Genomic DNA, 13,452 nt, shown 5'->3' with positions numbered 1-13,452 from the left:
GTTAATTGTGATAAGTAGTTATAAAGTTATTGGCAGATGAAGTTACTCAGATGCATAAGGTGAACAACACTGTAGGCTGAAGTGGTTAAAGGACAACTTAAAGCTGATCCGAGATGAAAAACTAACTATAACAAGTAACTTGTCTATATATCTTATCTAAACTTTAGATAGTTTACACAGCAAATCTGGCTGCATTCAGCTTCAACAGTTCATTATGATGATTTATTCCTGTGATACAATGAGAGCGGCCATGTTCTGTTTGTCATCATTACACAGGTAATTTGCAACTGCATCTCCACCCCTCAGCCTGTGAAAAATTCACTCCCCTCTGCCTCTGAAATCTCTGGCTAGTAACCTCCTCCTCCTGCCCAGACTGAGCTCCCATAAGCCCCTGCTACATGGGTCTGAGTACCTTGGCGTTTTGGAGAAGCTGTGGGCGAGGCTTGTTTAGTTTATAGGGAATTAGAGTATTAAAACAAAAAAGTATTTGGCTTGAGGAATGCCCTATAAACAATGTGTAAGGAACACAATTATGCAATGAATAAAAGTTCATCTCGGATCCACTTTAAAGTGGACCTGAAGATTACAAAAAACAAAACTTCACAACTACGTGGGGTTTCTCTCATCACCCTTCAGCGGTCCTGTGCCCTCTTCGTTTCCAAACGATCCTCAGTTCCCCTGCCCCGGCTTACTTTCATTGATGCCAACTTGTAAGTCAACGGCCACTGCTCTTTCTGGGCCCTGGTCGTGTGCATCCTCGTACGCTCTCCTGTAGCCAGGAGCGTCCTGCGCAGGCGCAGTACGAGAAAATCTCTATGCTCCTGTCGACGGGAGCATGAACGAAGATATGCAACCAGGGCCGCGCAGCGCAAAGTGAGCCGCGACAGGGGAACCGAGGTTTGTTTGGTAATGTCGCAGGTACAGGACGGCTGCAAGGATCTGTCAGAAGCCCCAGGTAAGTGAAACGCTTTTTTTTCATATTCAGTTCAAAGGCATCAAGTCCTAGAGAGTAGAGATGATCAGAAATGCAATTTCCATTCCGGCTGAAAAAAAAATTCCGTTCCGGCTCTCTCTCTCTGTCGTCTTTCAGGGATTTGTAGGCTGTCAAAAGCAAGCTCACATGCATTGGCTAGGAATCGAACCCAGGTCAACTGCTTGGAAAGTAGCTATGCTCTCCACTATACTACCAACGTTACATGCTGAAGTCAGCCTAGCATGTACCATTGCGATATACCCAAGAGAAAAATGAGCTTGCTTATTTGCCTAATTTGCTAGATGAAAGCAGTGGGACACATAATGATACTGCTTACAGGCTTCAATTCAAGACTTCGGAAAGATCATGTTCTCCCCTGGATGATGCAGGTATAACGCACACAGCAAAGGACAGCAATTTGAAGTCTGGAAGATTCCAGAGCAAGGGTGGGAAGGATGAAAAGCTAGGTTGCTTAAAAGGAAATAAATATGGCAGCCTCCATATCCCTCTCACTTCAAGTGTCCGTTAAGGCTATGTTTACAGTGCCTGTTGCATTACCTATTGCAGCAGAAACGCAGTGATTTGGGAAAGTGGCACCACACATACTTCGGGATACTGTGAAGACTACAGCCAATAAAATGTATGCTACATTTTTAATGTTTTGCCTCACTCCATTGCACCACAATGCCCTGTGAACGTTGCATAGGTCGTGCATTGCGCCAAGCCACATAACAGAGCATCCGTTATGCCGTACTTCAACACCTCACTCTAAACCTGACCTAAGGGCTCGTTTCCACTAGTGCGATGCGAATCGCCGGGATTCCACCGCTGACGAAATCGCATGCAGATGCGATGCCGCGTGCGTTTTTATGCCGCGATTTCGCATAGGCAGGCTATCAGCGATTTTAACCATGTCACTGCCTGGTTCAATTTACATTATTTTTAGTGCGAATTCGCACACGAAATCGCGGTAAAAAACGCATGTGCGATTTCCCCTATTAAATACATTGCCTGTGATTCGCCTGCATTCCACACGCAGGCGAATTCTGCAGGCTCTACCGTGCAGAAAAATCCTGCACAGAAAAACGCAGCAAAAAACTGACAAGTGGAAACAGGGCCATCCACTTGTAATGGTTATGCGAATCCGCATGCAGACAACGCATGCGGATTCGCTCTAGTGGAAACGGGCCCTAAGAGGTGGACCAGAATCAGTGATTAGTATGTATGCAGCCGATTGTCACAACTTGGAGGAAGATGTCATTCCGTGTCTGGTGATCTCTGGGGCCCCGAATTACAATTACACTGCTATCTGCGCCTAGTTTCGCCGCTAAGCACTGTGCGCGCCCGAAACCACCTGCTGCATGATTAGGGCCAGGGTTGGGCTGCAAATTGGACAGTTTTGCTCTAAACTAAGCTAAGTATGCACGTGACAATGCATCAGGGATACAATTCCGACAAACAATCGTTCCCAGATGTTGAATGAATGTTCATCGCAACTGATCATTTCAACAATAATGGTCATTTCTGTTACTGTCAATGGCCATCTGAACGATCGCTGGTCCAGTGATCTGTCATGATGGTCGTTCAAAACAAACGATCGTCAGGGTAGTCACACAATGTTAAATGTCACTCAAATGTTATTAGTAGCGCTCAATAGCTTGATTTAACAGAGGGAATTGAAAACAGTCACCATCCAGCTGCTTGTCAAGTCTGTATACTCTGTAGCGCGTCCCTTTTAGGGTGAGCGCTGACATGCAGGCTTGCGGAGGATTCCGTTGTTATGATAGGCGGGGTCAATCTGATGGGAGGGTTTATAGGAGCTGCTGGTGCTGGAGTGACGTGAGCCCCTGATGAGTCATTTTTATGACGAAATGCATAGGGCGGAGCCACGTCACATGATCGAGAGTACCAGGAAGTCCAGGACGTGAGGGTCTAAGGCAGCGTGCATGTGAGCGGCTACCCGGGACTGCATCCACTTGTGTGATTATATGCCTATTGATCTCTTACGCTTGTGAGTTTGATAATTTTAAAAAACTTTACAGCATTAAATGATTTTACACTATACAGCGCTTTCTTGAGTTTTAGAACCTGATCATGGTGAACTGAATCCTATCCCCTGACTACGCTATACATCCATACCTCCGGATTTGTTGGAGGCTGATTGGGTGAGTGCGGGCACATAGGGGGAGTGTGTTCCAGCACAAGGTGATTGTTCAATGTAGGTGATGGGCAACATTATTGCTACTGGATTACGCTATGTGCTTTTTGTCTCTTTCCTTTAACATGTCGGCTGATCTGTGAGGAAACTTATTGAATCCTGGGACATTCAGTTTGATGGTTGCCAAGCAGCTGGATGGTGACTGTTTTCAATTCCCTCTGTTAAATCAAGCTATTGAGCGCTACTAATAACATTTGAGTGACATTTGACAACAACATACAGTATTGTTTAGTTTAGAGCGCTCCATGTGATTTTGTGTTTCCATCAGCGCAGCTTTTTCTTGTTTTTTCAACACAATGTTAAATATTGTTTAATGAATATTCGTTAAATGACGTTATGCGACATCACAAAAATGATCGTTTGCTGTTTAAAAAGTTGTCAGAAAAATCGTGTCAAGGGTATGAAATTTAAGGGCCGGTTTACACTACATGAATGAAAAACTGGTCCATATAAAAAATGATCTATTAACAGATGAGTTTTTATTGGGCATCAGTTTTTTTTTACCAGTGACTTTCCCTCTCTTTTAGCGAGCGGTCAATGCGACAGATTTATTGCAGCTTCCCCAAAATTGCACTCCATTTGCGGGAACGGGCTGAATAGATCTGTTTGGATCCTAATGATTACCATAGGATCCACTCCTAGTCGGATGAATCGTTTTCTGCTGCATTTCATGTGTCACAGGTAATGGTAGTTTTGTTTAATTTGTCGGAGGTAACGGTTATTGCAATTCCAGTGTCAGAGGTAACAGTTGCTGCAGTTATTACTTGATGGTCATACAGACTGTATTTGCTACTTTGGGGTTATTGTTGCAGCATTTGGCATTTTGGGGGCTCATCATGATTATTAAATGGTATGCTAATACTGTAGCATGAGCAGCTTCTGCAACACAGGAGCCTTCTGGGGCTCCTGTGTTGGTGATCCTAGGTTGTGGGAACACTGCTTTTTCTTATGTGTTTGGGGAACATTGCCTAATTACCTTTAGGGTCACTTTGCATATCTGTGTTTTGGGAGGAAACTCTGCCTCAGAGTTTGGGAGGGCCCACTGCTTTAGAGTTACATTACAGCTCACTCCGTCCAAACCATGTCATGGACACTAGTGTTGTCCGGATCATGAACGATTCGGATCTTTGATCCGAATCTATTTTGTGAGTCGAATCATCAAAATGAGTGATTCGGATCGCAAAAGGGGCGGGGCCAGGAGCGACACGCTCCCTCTCAGCGGGCAGCGGGGTCCTGGAAGCAGAGCTGAGATGGATCGCTCTGTTGGAGGGGAGCCAGCCTTGCAGGGAGACAGGTAGATGAGAGAGAGGGGACATGGGTGCCACTGCCAGATATGTGTAGGGCACACATACTGGCTATAACTTGCTGCTGATTATAGGCTGTCTGTTCCGTAGTTGTGCAGTGAACACATTGGAAGCTTTTGGCTCAGCTCAGCACAGCTCAGTAACTTTGCAGGCACTGTTGCAGCGCAATATGATCCTCCTTGCACTGCTCTAAACAGCTGCACTTTACTTCTGGGAATGCTTTCTTTCACTGTGCGACGTTTGCATTCAAAGTACACAGATGAACTTATAGGTGAAATACATGTAAAGGATTGCAGCATGTGGGTATTGTGTGCAAGCAAACATTTCTGCTCGTCCCTCCTCCCTTCTCTGTCCACTCCCTGCCCTCTGTCCATCTTCTCCCCTTCTCTGCGTGTCCACCCCCCTCCCCTTCTCCTGTCCACAGCAGGGAAAGACCTGTCCTGCTGTTCATTTCACCCCCGAATGCTTCGGTAGTAAAATGATCTGAGATTCGGACCAAAGATCCGGTTCTTTTTAATGATCCGATTCGAATCATCCGGATCATTGAAAATATCCGAACTTCCCATCTCTAGGACACGTCCATTTTCCCACTGTGATCATGGACACGCCCCCTTTTTGGCGTAGTCCTAGGGTTGCCAGGTGTCCGGTTTTACACCGGACAGTCCGGTTTTTGTGCGCTGTGTCCGGTGCAAAAAGGCATGCTAAACCGGACAATTAAGTTGTCCGGTTTAGAGCCCCCCCGCAGCGCAGGAGGAGAACAGCGCAGCAGAGAGAGAGCTGGGAGCAGCGGTGGAGAAGGGGGGCAATCTCCCCCCCCTTCCCTCACCTTAGGGTGCTCTCTCTCCCCCGCTGTCTCCTCCAGGATGATGTGCAGGCTGGCGAGTGGCTGCAGGCGGAACTTACCTCTGTGTCACTCCAGCGCCGGAAGTTCGGGTCCCGCAGCCGCTGAGATTCGACTCAAAAAAGATCCGGATCAAAGATCCGAATCATTCATGAGCCGGACAACACTAATCAGTCTGAATAGTGTTGTCCGGCTCATGAATGATTCGGATCTTTGATCCGGATCTTTTTTGAGTCAAATCTCAGCGGCTGCGGGACCCGAACTTCCGGCGCCTGCGACACAGAGGTAACTTCCGCCCGCAGCCACCCGCCAGCCTGCACATCATATTGGAGGAGACAGCGGGGGAGAGAGAGCACCCTAAGGTGAGGGAAGGGGGGGGGGAGATTGCCCCCCTTCTCCACCGCTGCTCCCAGCTCTCTCTCTGCTGCACTGTTCTCCTCCTGCGGGGGGGGGGGGGGGGAGGGCGGGGGGCACCTGGCTACCTATTCTGGGCACATATAGCCCCTGGCTACCTATTCCGGGCACATATACCCCCTGGCTACCTATTCTGGGCACATATAGCCCCTGGCTACCTATTCTGGGCACATATACCCCCTGGCTACCTATTCCGGGCACATATAGCCCCTGGCTACCTATTCCGGGCACATATAGCCCCTGGCTACCTATTCTGGGCACATATAGCCCCTGGCTACCTATTCTGGGCACATATAGCCCCTGGCTACCTATTCTGGGCACATATAGCTCCTGGCTACCTATTCTGGGCACATATACCCCCTGGCTACCTATTCTGGGCACATATACCCCCTGGCTACATATACTGGGACATATATACCCCTGCCTACGTATACTGGGACATTTACACCCCTGCCTACATATACTGGGACATATATACCCCCTGGCTACATATACTGGGCACATATATCCCTGGCTACATATACTGGGAACACTGGCTGTTTGTCATTATGTGCATTTAGTGGTGAAAAGCTGTCTCTTTTGTGCATTTACTGGTGAAAAGCTGTCTCTTATTATGTGCATTTACTGGTGAAAAGCTGTGTCTTATTATGTGCATTTACTGGTGAAAAGCTGTCTCTTGTGCATTTACTGGGGAAAAGCTGTCTCCTATTATGTGCATTTACTGGCGAAAAGGTGTCTCTTATAATGTGCATTTACTGGTGAAAAGCTGTCTCTTATGTGCAGTTACTGGTGAAAAACTGTCTCTTATGTGCACTGGACCAGTACTACTGGTGAGGACAGTTAGTGACATGGCTATGTACTCTGTAATGTGCTGCAGAAGATGTCAGTGCGATATAAATACTATACATTTTTTAAAAAAAAAAAGCCCATTGCTTAGCCCCACTCTACATAAAAGTGCGCTTCTGACTCCGCCCCTAACTCCACCCCCTGTCCGGTTTTCTCCATCTGTCGTCCTGGCAACCCTACGTAGTCCCCACACATACCACCTCCGTTCCAGGTTGAGCCAAGAAAAATCTGGTCACTGTAAATAAATGGAGTATGTATATATATATATTTTAAAGTACATTAGGCAGGGGAAGACATGCCGTACGTCACGTGGCTGCATCACCATCAACCTCACAGCGCGCAGGCTACGTCATTAGGGGTTGCTGTGGTAACCGGGTACACATCCTCTGCGGACAGACTAGTGGCGGGAGGAGCAGAAGAAGAGGTGGGCGTGTCTCCAGGCTGTCCCAAGCTACACAGACATTCCTGTACAGCAGAGCAGACTAGTGCCCGCCCACTCCTCTCACGGAGCAATGAAGATATGTGCAGATATGACAACTTTGTGTCCGGAGCGCCATCTAGTGGCTGTCAATGGAAGTGACCCGGCATAGATAGGCACACTGTCAGTAAGTAGAGTGAGAATACATTCGGATTTCTACATGTAAAATGCTGCAAATTAATAGTCTTTTTAGAACGTCGTAGATCTCCGCCCCCTAACTTCCGCGAAGCTCCGCCCCCTAGAAGATCTGCCCATAGTCCAATGAAGAGAGCCTTGATAAGGTAATATTACTGTGTAAATGTGTCATCTCGAACATTAAGAAGATATACATAACTATGTATTTTAAGACACTTTAAGCAAGGGACGTCACGTCACGTGGCTGCATCTTGATCATATGTCACGTCACGTGGCTGCAGCTTGATCTCCCGCGCACAGCTCGCAGCTGTGGTAACTGGGTAAACAGGGGCAGACTAGCGGCGGAATGAGAAGAGGTAGGTGTGTTTCTGTCTCCTGGCTGTCCCCAGCTACACAACATTAGAGCAGACTGGTACCCGCCCACTCCTCTCACAGAGCATCAGATCAGTGCGCATGTGCAGATGACAACTTTGTGTCCGGAGCGCCATCTGGTGGCCGTCATTGGAAGTGACCCGTCTATGAAAACCTGGTAGGCACTGTTAGTCAGTGGATTGAGACTGCATAAACTATGCTTAGTACACTAAATAATGGAGTATATATATATATATATATATATGAATGTTAAAGTACATTAGGCAGGGCAAGGGATGCCGAACGTCACGTGGCTATCTCACCATCAACCTCACAGGTTGGGGTTGCTGTGGTAACCGGGTAAACATCCTCTGCGGACAGACTAGCGGCGGGAGGAGCAGAAGAAGAGGAGGTGGGCGTGTCTCCTGGCTGTCCCAAGCTACACACACATTATTGTACAGCAGAGACTAGTGCCCGCCCACTCCTCTCACGGAGCAATGAATCAGTGCGCATGTGTAGATATGACAACTTTGTGTTCGGAGCGCCATCTAGTGGCCGTCAATGGAAGTGACCCGGCATAGATAGGCACACTGTCAGTCAGTAGAGTGAGAATTCATTCCGATTTCTACATGTAAAATGCAGCAAATTAGGGATTAGGACCAGCGCCTCAATAGTCTTTTTAGAAGGCCGTTAAGCTCCGCCCCCTAATTCACGCGAAACTCCGCCCATAGTCCGAGGAAGTGAGCCTTGATAAGGTAATATTACTGCGTAAATGTATCATCGAACATTAATATGTATTTTAAAGCACTTTGCGCAAGGGACGTCACGTCGCTGCATCTTGATCTCCCGCACACAGCTCGCAGCTGCCACGGTTGCTGTGGTAACTGGGTAAGCAGGACCGACTAGCGGCAGCGGCATGAGAACAGGTGGGCGTGTCTCCTGGCTCATTCTTGTACAGCAGAGGAGACTAGTGCTCGCCCACTCCTATGATGGAGCAATGAAGGATCGGTGCGCATGTGTAGATATGACAACTTTGTGTCCAGAGTAGTGATGGGAATTCTGGCTCTTCTCAGAGAATCGGCTCTTCTGAATCGGTTCCCATTTAAGAGCCGGCTCTTACGGCTCTCAATCGGCTCTCCATTAAATATCACTGGACACCACTCAGAATCGGAGTAAAAGCCCCGCCCCCGTCTCCATGACAACTCCAGACTGCTTCTCTGACTGGGGCAATCCCTCCTGCTACTGCTCTGCTCCGCCCCATACACTCCTACAAGCTGCAAGAGGAGGACTACATCTCCCAGCATGCCTCAGCGCCCTTTATTACACAGCAAATCAGAGCTGTGTGGGGCGGCTGAGGCATCGGCTCTTTTAAAACTGAGAGCCGGCTCTTGTCGTTCACAGCAAAGAGCCGGCTCTTAGAGCCGGCTCGTTCGCGAACGACCCATCACTAGTCCAGAGCGCCATCTTGTGGCCGTCATTGGAAGTGACCCGTCTGTGAAAACCTGGTAGCTACTGTCAGTCAGTGGATTGAGACTGCATAAACTACGCTTGTCACATTACTATTGTATATATATATAAAAGTACATTAGGCAGGGGAAGGCATGCCGTACGTCACGTGTCTACATCACTATCAACCTCACAGCGCGCAGGCTACGTCATTACTGTGGTAACCGGGTAAACATCCTCTGCGGACAGACTAGCGGTCGGATGAGAAAAGGTAGGGGTGTCTCCTGGCTGTCCCCAGCTACACACATTTCTGTACAGCAGGGTAGTGCCCGCCCACTCCACTCCTCTCACGGAGCAATGAAGGGTCAGTGTGCATGTGCAGATATGACAACTTTGTGTCCGGAGCACCATCTAGTGGCCAATAGTAGAAGTGACCCGTCTGTGGACACCTGGTTTAGATAGGAACACTGTCAGTCAGTGATTGAGAATTCATTGCTGTAATAGATTAGCAGAAAATTAGAGGTTAGGTCTGGCACTTCACTATTCTTCTTAGAAGGGGCACTGGGAAGCTCCGCCCTAATTTCTGCAAAGCTACGCCCCCAACCTGCTGAAGTAAGGTAATCTTGCTGTGTAAATGTGTTAGTGAAACTTTTTGAAGATGTAAATAAATACAGATAGGCCTCAGTTGTATTGGAGGGTTGTGAGAGAGTGTACATATATACTGAATCTGCTTTCTTTATTATTGGAAATAGCGTATATAGGGCGGCTATGATTGAATGAAGGCAGCTGCATACAGAGCTGCACATGAGATGGGGCGCTGCTACTGCTGCTGCAGATGACAGTCTATCTAAGTAAACAAAATGCAAACAGGAAATTTAGGCGCCAGAAGACAGAAGCACATGGACTGACGGCAGAGCGTGCCAGCCGGGTGAGTTCATTCTGCAGCCATGCCCCTGGAAACACAGGGGGGAGACCAGGTGTGTGTGTGTGTGTGTGTGTGTGGGGGGGGGGGGGGATACGGTTTAACATACAGCTCAGGGGCCCAAAGGACATTTGGGATCATACTGCACAATATTGTTTTGTTATATGAGTCATGTTGCTGTCTAATTGTTCTTTGGGGTATAGCTGCTGCCAAATGATTATTTAGGGTCATGATGATGCTGACCAGTAACTGCTGCCTGTTTATTCTATTTTTAAGTCATACGCCCTATGAAACCAGGTTATTTGTTGACATGCACGCTGATTGTGGTGTTTTGGGTCATGCAGCCTCATTAATTCATTATTTGGGAACATCGTGCTGCCCATTTAATTAAGTCATTTGGGATTATGCTGCATAATTATGTTATTTGTGGTCATGATTATGTTATTATGATGTTATTCAGGAGGCATGCAACCTGTTATCTTTAGGAAGATTATTATTGTTGAATTATAAAGTGTAAACATATTCTGTGGCACTTCCTAGACCAGGCATGGGCAAACTCGGCCCTCCAGCTGTCACGGAACCACAAGTCCCACAATGCATTTGCCTTTATGAGTCATGACTGTGGCTGTCAGGCTCCTGCAATGCATTGTGGGACTTGTAGTTCCTTAACAGCTGGAGGGCCAAGTTTGCCCATGCCTGACCTAGAAGATGCTACCTAAGGGCTGGTTCACATTGAGCCAAGCAGCTCATTAGATTCATAATGCATTGTTTTTTACATTGCAGCTCGTACATCTACATGACTGGTGTGAAAGCTAAAATGTATAAGGCACCTTATTTTGTGTGTATATATATATATATATAGTTCTGTCAATTTAAAAAAAATTAATTTATTTAATGTATATCATTATTTTATGTATATAAGTATTGTTACTTAGGTTTGTATCCAGGGCAGTTTCAATGCTAAATGATTTCCAGTTCAAGGGTGTAAAAATCCCCCCTTAGATGTGGTATTAGGCAACCCCCAGTATTAGGTAGTCAGTTGTAGCCCCCTCAGTTTAGGTAGCCAAATGTCCACTTAGTGTGGTTAGCCCCCTCTCCTATAGGTAGTTAGGTGACCCCTGTGTATATGCATCCATATGAATGAGCACAAATATACAACTTGTTTAGTTGCTGTGGGAGAGTGGGGGAGGTAAGGGGTTAATTTTAATGGGGAATTAATGTATTTTTATTTATTGTAATGTATGTAGGGTGTATTTTTGCTATTTGGCCACACGATCACCCCCCCCCCCCCCCCCCCCCTTGCTCTCCCACTTTATTCCTGTGTACTGTGACCAGCACACATGAAATAATGTATATATGATTTCACTGGCCTGCGACTTGGTCCCAGAGCTCAATTTTGGCCCACTTTGTATTTGAGTTTGACACCCCTGGTATAAACGGAGAAAAAGACTGCATGTATGCATCTCTTTTCAGGAGAAAAAAAATAAGTATCAAGAGAAAATGCAAAAGAAGGAATGGGCAATATTGAAGGTGGAAAGAGGCCGAAACAAGAAGGAAAGCAAAATATCAAAGGTAAGTCAGATTGAAAACTCTGTACATGTAAATGTGTCATTTTAGGAAGAAGGAGCAGAGGAAAGGAAGGTGTTAGGAGATGTAAGAAGCCTTAAACGGGAAGGTAGAAGGAAGGCTAAAATAAAGAAGGAAGACGGCAATGGTAAGTATGACAGGAAAAAATACTGCTTGTATGTGTGTCATTTCAGGGAAAAGGAGCAGTGACAAGGAAAAAAGGTTTTAGAAGATGTAAGAAGGAATAAACAGACAGGCAGAAGGAAGAACACAATGGTAAGTATAAGAGGGAGAAACAGACTGCATGCATGCGTGTCATTTCAGGAAAAGAGGAAGTAACAAGGCAAAATGCAACACAAGGAATGTGCAAGTTGGGAGGTGGCAAGAGGCTGACACAAGAAGGAAAAGGAATACATCAAAGGTAAGTCAGATTGAAAACTCTGTACATGTAATTGTGTCATTTTAGGGAGAAGGAGCAGAGGAAAGGAAGATGTAAAAAAGAATAAACAGATGGGCAGAAGGAAGAACGCAATGGTGAGTATACGAGGGAGAAAAACACTGCATGTGTGTGTGCGTCATTTCAGGAAAAAAATGAAGTAACAAGACAAAATGCAAAAGAAGGAATAGTCACATTTTAAGGCGGAAAAAGGCTGAAACAAGAAGGAATCGGAAAACTACACGGGCAAGGCAGAATAAAAACTCTTTGTATGTACATGTGTCATTTTAGGAAAAAGGAGCAGTGACAAGAAAGGTGTTAGAAGATGTAAGAAGGAATAAACAGCGGGCAGAAGGAAGACCGCAATGGTGAGTGTAAACCATTCTTGTCAAACTCCGGCCCATGGGCCAAATCTGGCCCTCGAGCCATTAGAATTGGCCTCAGGTGGATGCCTCACCTTGCATTAAGTTTGTCCCACTTAGGACCACCGAAGAAGCTATATTGGAGGATAAGCCCTAGATCACCAGGGAGGCCATATGGGGAGGGGGAAAGTACCAGGTATCAGGGAACTGTATGGGGGGGGGGATAAGGGGGCTACTAGACACCAAGGAGCTGCAAGCAGGAGGAAGGTGTTGCTACTAGAAACCAGAGAACTACATAGGGGAGTGAAGGGGGCCACTAGAGACCAGGTAACTGTATAGGGCAGGGAGGACCACTAAACATCAGGGAACTCTATAGATGAGGGTGGGGGCCAGTAGACACCAGGAAACCGAATAGGGGAGGTGGGGGGAGGGCAATAGATACCAGGAAACTGTATAGGGGATGGAGGGGGGGCTATAAGACACTGGAGAACTTTATAAGGGAGAGAGGTGGCCACAACACTTTGAGGTTGGCCAACGACTTGGTCCCAGAGCTCAGTTTTGGCCTACTTTGTATTTGAGTTTGACACCCCTGTTTTAGATAGACAAATGTATGTGTTTAGTTTGAATGAAATCAAATAAAGTTGTGTGAGCTTCATCTTGCAGTAAAAATGTGGAGATGAGTAGCGTTTGTATTAATCACCGCAATATAATAGTATCAATAATGGTCAAGATAAATATGTTCGATAACGGTGTAATTTAGTCAGGTGAGAAATAGAATGGCTACATGGGGAGGATGCAGACGATATTATGTAAAACCGTTCACATATCTGTTCTTCTAGTCTTAGTTTAAATTCTCCCATCATTTTGACCATATCATTGAGTATGGCCAGTAGGTGTTTGGACGTATTGCAAAACATGCATACTGATTTACAATCATGATGAAGGCATTTCAAGAGAGTGTCCTAATTTAAAGTCATCTATTTGAAGAAGTTATTATGCAAAAAACTATTGATGCAATAGTATTGATAGTAGTCTAAGTAAACTATATTTGATAATGACGCATTTTAGTCAGGTTAAGGAATGGTATAGCTTTGGTGGGGAGGAGGTGCAAAATAAATTGTTACACATTTAAATATCCTCCATCTTGTGGTTCACTGCCC

The 13,452-nt window shown here is 46.2% G+C and overlaps 1 protein-coding gene across 1 annotated transcript in view; it reads right to left on the bottom strand.

Annotated features, from left to right (window-relative positions):
- The window catches only part of LOC137528550 (extracellular calcium-sensing receptor-like), a 68,886-nt gene extending 61,955 nt beyond the window's left edge, over window positions 1-6,931 (bottom strand). Inside the window, exon 1 of the mRNA XM_068249882.1 lies at window positions 6,901-6,931. The gene's annotated coding sequence lies outside the window, so the exon portion shown is untranslated. The remainder of the gene's footprint in view (window positions 1-6,900) is intronic.
- Window positions 6,932-13,452: the final 6,521 nt, after the last annotated feature.

This window comes from Hyperolius riggenbachi, chromosome 8 (genome assembly GCF_040937935.1).
Source record: "Hyperolius riggenbachi isolate aHypRig1 chromosome 8, aHypRig1.pri, whole genome shotgun sequence".
Lineage (NCBI taxonomy): Eukaryota > Metazoa > Chordata > Amphibia > Anura > Hyperoliidae > Hyperolius > Hyperolius riggenbachi.
The sequence above is the reverse complement of the archived record's forward strand: the minus strand, read 5'-3'. Positions and strand labels throughout refer to the sequence as shown.